General features: G+C 47.6%; 1 protein-coding gene across 3 annotated transcripts in view; it reads right to left on the minus strand.

Annotated features, from left to right (window-relative positions):
* The window catches only part of LOC111154600 (zinc finger and BTB domain containing 40), a 73890-nt gene extending 71418 nt beyond the window's left edge, over positions 1-2472 (minus strand). For all 3 annotated transcript variants that reach the window (XM_022514284.1, XM_022514283.1, XM_022514282.1), the window contains exon 1: positions 2326-2472. The gene's annotated coding sequence lies outside the window, so the exon portion shown is untranslated. The remainder of the gene's footprint in view (positions 1-2325) is intronic.
* Positions 2473-6000: the final 3528 nt, after the last annotated feature.

Raw genomic sequence — 6000 nt, forward strand, 5'->3', positions numbered from 1 at the left:
ATCTGTAACTGGCCCATGGGCAGGCCACCCAGCAGTAAAGCTGGCTTCAGAGCCAGAGACTCAGAGCATGGGACTGAATCACAGCACCACTACTCACTTCTTCCAATCCTCCAACACCCCAAATTCTTGCCACCTCACCATCTCTGATCCTATTAAAAAGTTCTTCCTTCCCAGTTGTCTCCCCTCTCCCTTCTTGCTGGACTGGACCCTTGTCGCTCAGAGAGATTCAGATTCAGCTTAAACTACCTTTCTCTAGCGGCTTGCTGGGCCATCCTGGTAAGAGGGGTTTCCCAGGTTATCCCAGGTTAGCGTTGTTTGACTACCTTCATCACAGATGCCACTATTTGTCTTAGATATGAGGTGTTAGGTCCATCTCGCTCCTGGTAATCACAAGGCCTAGCACAGTGGTATCTGGTACATAGCAGGAACTCAAATATTTGCTCAACCAATGGCCTGAATTTGTTTATTTAATACTTAGGAGACTACAGGCTGTGGGCACTGGCTAGCAGCTGATAGAAAAACAGGGAAGGGGTGGTCCTGCCCTTGAGAGCATCTCAAGACAGTAGAAAAGATAATAAACACATGGGACAATACTGGGTGCTGTGACCAGCTAAGGTTCCCTTGAATATTAGCTATGTAACCCTAGACATCTCTCCTGAGTCTCAGTGTCCTCATCTTTAAAATGGAAATATTAATACTACCTTTGTCACAGTGTTGGCGAGAAGACTGAATGATAATCCAAGTAAATAAAGCACATAGTGCACTAGCATGCAGAAAACATCTAATAAATATTAACTACTAATTTTACTATGATGCTATGACAGCTGTACTTGAAATTACCTTTGCTTACCTATATACCATCTGTCCAAGACCCTACTGAATTTAAATTCTGTGAGGCTAAAGATCACGTTGATCTTGTTCACCACTGTATTTCCAGGGATTTGAATCATTTCTAGTACATAGCAGGTGCTCAATAAATACTGAATGATTCATGAAAGTATGCATGCAGGCATGGGGTGTTCTGAAATCATTTGTTAGTTAAACTAGTGATGAATAGCTAGGTTTGGGAACTACTGCCAGAGAAGAAAGGCATCTAAATTAGAAAGCAGGGTAAGGCAGAAGTTTGACGATTTCGCTAAGTAAAGAAAAACTTCATTTTGAGGTTGTAATTATATCTTCACAAGCCAAACACAGACTCGGCTCCAATTTCAAGCCAGAACCAAGGAGCCCCAGGTTGAGACTTGAAAGAAGTTGAAGCCATAGGAGGTGGGTTACCAAGCAGAGGGCTCGCTGGGGTGAGCTCCATTTGCCAGACCTATACTGCACCCTAAGGAAGCTTAATCTCAGAAATCTGTCTTAGGTGGAAACATGGGCACTTACTTACGAAGTGTTGTTAACAAACAAACAAAAAAAACCCTCTGGACATGAACACAAATAAAACACCTGACTTACTGTAGGCGTATTTTTGTTAACAAAAATAGGGGAAACAATCCCCATGTTGAATAGCAAACAGATCAGTAAGGCTAGAGCTTTAGGTGTACGGGGTAGTTTTAACTGGAGTTTCCCATTCCGTGAGAAGTGATCAGAAGAACCGCTGGACAACACTGACCAGTCTGTTTGTCTCTAGGGCTGGGGCTGGCACACTTCTGCGAAGGGCAAGGCCTAAGCATTTTCGGCTTTGTGGGCTATGCCCGTATCTGTCGCAACGACTCCGCTCAGCCCTTGCAGCAAGAAAGGAGCCACACATGATACAGAACAATGAACACGGCTGTGCTCCAATAACACTTCACTTGTGGACCCTGGTATTTGATTTCATATACGGTTCACAAATTACCCGAAAGTCTTCTCCCCGTCCCCCCCCCACCCCCGCCATTTAAAAATGAAAAACCACTATTTGTTCCCGACAGACAAAAACGGGGTGGGGTAGGGACTGGCCCAAGGCCGGGGTTTCCCGACGCCTGGTGCACCTGGCAGAAGAGAGTGGGGGAGACTCGAGAAGCAGCGGCGAGGAGGCCTCAGATCGCGCCAAGTGGCAAACGGAAAGGGGCGAGGGCAGGCCCCAAGCTGGGGCCAAGCCCAGTGCGCCCCGACGGGGCCCCGCGGCCTCTCCCCCACCGCAGACTTACAGCCGAGCCTGCGCTCGGGGTGGGAGCCACCCCCGGGGGTCCGCGTCCCGAGCGAGAGGAGGTGTTTGGGACTTGGCAGAGAGCCCCGCGGAGTTCGCACGCCGAAGGGTCTCAGCGCGCCCCTAATTTGGGGCGCCTCTCGGGCCTCAGCAGCTAAAGGGGTCTCCACGCTGAGTCCCAGCCCCGTTTCTATGGTTACCTGTTCAGCACCGATTCAAACTGCCGTTCTTTATTGACAGCGCCATAGAGGACACGAACACTCCTGCCCGAAGGGAACAATAAAGCTTTCTTCATTCAACAGCGCCAGAGACGCCAGAAGGCGGCCATTTTGAGGCCGGCGCATAAGGAGTACGAGCCGTGAGGGGGCCGCCCGGCCTGCCCCGCGCGACACAGTCACGTGCCAGGGGCGGGCCTCAAGGGGCGGGGCCTGCGTCGCGCCGCGACCTCCACCAATGCTAGGACGCTGGGGCTGGCGGGTTGCAGGCTCGTTCCCTGACCCATGACCCTTAGCCACTCTCTCCCCTCCCCACTCTCTCTTTTGAAAGTTTGACTGGGGTTCCACGGACTCTTGCTGGGGCACTTCTAGGCTTAGGATCTTATTTCAAGAATGGCACAGAAGTAGACACGGAAGATTTCTCTACATCTTTCCAAAACATGTTCACGTGCAAGGCGGAGACGTGACCTGAGCCGCGTCCCCAGACGTATCCTCATTGGTGGGCAGGCTTGGCACTGCTCGGCGGTGATAGGCTAACAGGTTCATGTCAGCCAATCGTGGTGTCTTGAAGACATCTTGATCCCGCCTGTCCCTCATCCCCTCAGGAATGTAGAGGGTGTTGTTTGCGGGGGGCGGTGATCATAGCTTTTTTGCTCAGTTTCTCTTTACTACGCTTTGTTGCACAGTGAGCTGTCCTCGTTGGAGATGCTCTTGCCACCCTCATACAGCCAAACAGATTAAGTCAGATCCAGACAGTATCAGACAAATTAAGTCACATCATTGCTGGCCCACTGAACCTCACACTGTCACTCTGTCACTGACGTACAGCCAATTTTTCTGTCACTGCCAGTCATGCCGCCCAAATCCAGCGCTCTCAGTACAATGCCGAGTTCCCTCTGTGGTTACAGCTGTTATATCCACAATGTCAATATTCGGTCGTTCTGAGAGCTTTCATTGTCAGACTGACTCCCACTCCATCACCGTTTTTAATCACAAATTCAATCTGCTGGGCAGAACTGTCACTTGCGTTGTTGCTGTCATTGGGTTCATTATTGTTTACTGTCTCTGTCCAGTAGGCGACCACTGTCAATGACCACAAACTTCAAGCAGTTCTGTACAGTGTAGTAGCAATTGGACTCTGTGCCCAGCTGTCACCCTTTCGGTTGTTTTCAGCGTCATTGTCATTCAGCTACTTTCCCTGCCCCATAGTGAAGCCAATATTTAGCAGGCCCCTACTGGGTACACAGCTGTCCTCGTTACTGCCCAATTAGTCACTTTCACTATTATACTCTCATGCCACTGTCACATTCGGGGTCAGATTTACTACAGCTGACATCCAGTCACTTTTGTAGTCACTAGAGCCACACCACAGCTGTTGTCCCCCCTAATTCATTTCCACCATCTCTGCAGTCTCCTTTAATAGGAGCCCCAACATACAGGGTTGCCAGATTTGACAAGCAAGCCACAAATACCTAGAATGGTACATGGCACATAGTAGGTGCTCAAAAACTATTTCTCAAATTAGTGGATTTTTTTTTTTTTTTGCAAAACAGTATTATTGCCGAAGTACTATATGTAAATGTGAATGGCTTGTGGTTCAAACATCTCAAACAATAGGAATAAGTCTGCAGCCATGATCTGTCCTCCCTGTTCCGTTTAACAAGGTTCTGCATCCTACACGGATTAGGAGAAAAGACAAGAAATGTGGCTACCACATACATGAATTCCTGGGACCACAGTTACAAGAATAAGATTTCTGAATTTTGTATTTCTTATTTTAAAAGGAATGTATGTTTATAAAATATAGGAAGGACTCTTCCTTTCTGAAGGACTGTTTTCGCTGTAACAAAGAATGCCATCCCTCAACACACACTCATACACAGTCATGGGTCAATGGCTGCAAATTCTCCATGACTGTTTACTTGAGGTTTTGCATTATTAGAAATTCCCACAGGACTGCCTCGCCTATAGTTCATGAAGAACAGCATGGGGTCATGGAAACAGTGGCTCCAGCTTCCATCTGGCCATCACATGGGAGAATAAGAAAACAGGGATGGGGACCTCTGAGGACTTCTCTCTAGAGAGCCTCAAGGATTGTTCTAGAAATAACTTGTGCTTCCCAATCGCCAGAAGGACACAATCCCTCACCTAAAGGAGGAAGGTACATGAGAACTTTTCACCCTTTCTTGTACCTTGACAGAGAATGTTCCCAGGCTGATGCCTAAGGGGCTCCCGCTAAACTACCAGTTGTTTCTAGAGTGACTATTACATGCCAAGGACATTGAGGTGAGTAGAGCATGGTTCCTGCCATAAGTAATCGCACAGCCCGCCCCCACTTCTAGTGCTAGTAACAGCCAGGCATCATTTACCTCGCCCTTATTCTCTGACAAGCTCTACGTAGATTATCTCATTGGATTCTCATCACCCTCTGAAGAGGTAGATGACATTATTACCCTCTTTTATGAAAGAGAAAACTGGTTCAGAGAGGGTGACACAGCTCCCAAGAAGTGGAGTGGGGTTTAAACCTGCGAAATTTGACTCCAGAGTCTTCACTTTTTCCTCTCAGAATAATGACTTGAGGGTTTTATAAAAAATATGTGTCCATTATAAAAAGAGTTCAAGGATTACAGAAAAAAAAAAAAAAACCTAGAGATCTTAAAACAGAATCACTATAAATCCTAGCACTTAGCAGTAACATATCATTATAGCTGAGCATTTCTCCATCCCTGGGCATATGTATGTAGGTGGGTAGATGGAGGGATAATAATGATAATGAGTTTCCCTCCAGTATTGCACTATGTGCCGGACATTGCTCCAAGCGCTTTCCATGAATTAACACATTTAATTTACTCAGAGAGAGACGGAGAGACATAATTTTATTAAAATGAACTCATTTCACATATTTGGGGTTCACATCAGGTGCCAACCACCCGGTGATGTTTTTCCCCAAATCTGGTTCTTTTTTTTTTTTTAAGATTTTATTTATTTATTTGACAGAGATCACAGGTAGGCAGAGAGAGGAAATGGAGCAGGCTCCCTGCTGAGCAGAGAGCCTGATGCGGGGCTCGATCCCAGAACCCTGGGCTCATGACCTGAGCTGAAGGCAGAGGCTTAACCCACTGAGCCACCCAGGAGCCCCCTCCCCAAATCTGGTTCTTTTCTCAGTCTTTGCTGTCTCCTCTCTGCCTTCTAATCAAATCCCAAGCCCGGAGTCCTTGGGCTGCAAAAGCTGAGTCTTTAAATAGCACCCTCTCCGCAGCTGCTGCCCGGTCAAATGTCTCTGCTGTTCCCTCAGGCGGTGGCGGTATTTGTAGACGGGAAGTTTGCTGGATGCTCCATATAATGCTTTTTATTTGTTAGCGTAGGTATCTGGGCCTTGGCATTCTTTTTTCCTGGCTTTTTAAGTGTTCAAATTTCACTACCCTTTTCTCAAATCCAAATGAAGCTTGGTCTTCAGATCTTGCCCAGTGGAGACCAGCGAGTCTCAGATGAGAAAGCTGTTGGAATTTGCCGAATGACTCAGAAAGGTCAGCCGCCTGCACATCCATCCGGCATGACAAAAGACTCGGAGGAGGGAGACTGCTGCCCCGCAAAAGGGGCTGCCCAGCCAGTGGAATCTGGAGCCCTTCTGTGGGTCTGGTCCTACCAGTATCATAAACT

The sequence above is a fragment of the Enhydra lutris genome, unplaced genomic scaffold, assembly GCF_002288905.1.
Source record: "Enhydra lutris kenyoni isolate GAN:26980312 unplaced genomic scaffold, ASM228890v2 scaffoldscaffold38, whole genome shotgun sequence".
Classification (NCBI taxonomy): domain Eukaryota; kingdom Metazoa; phylum Chordata; class Mammalia; order Carnivora; family Mustelidae; genus Enhydra; species Enhydra lutris.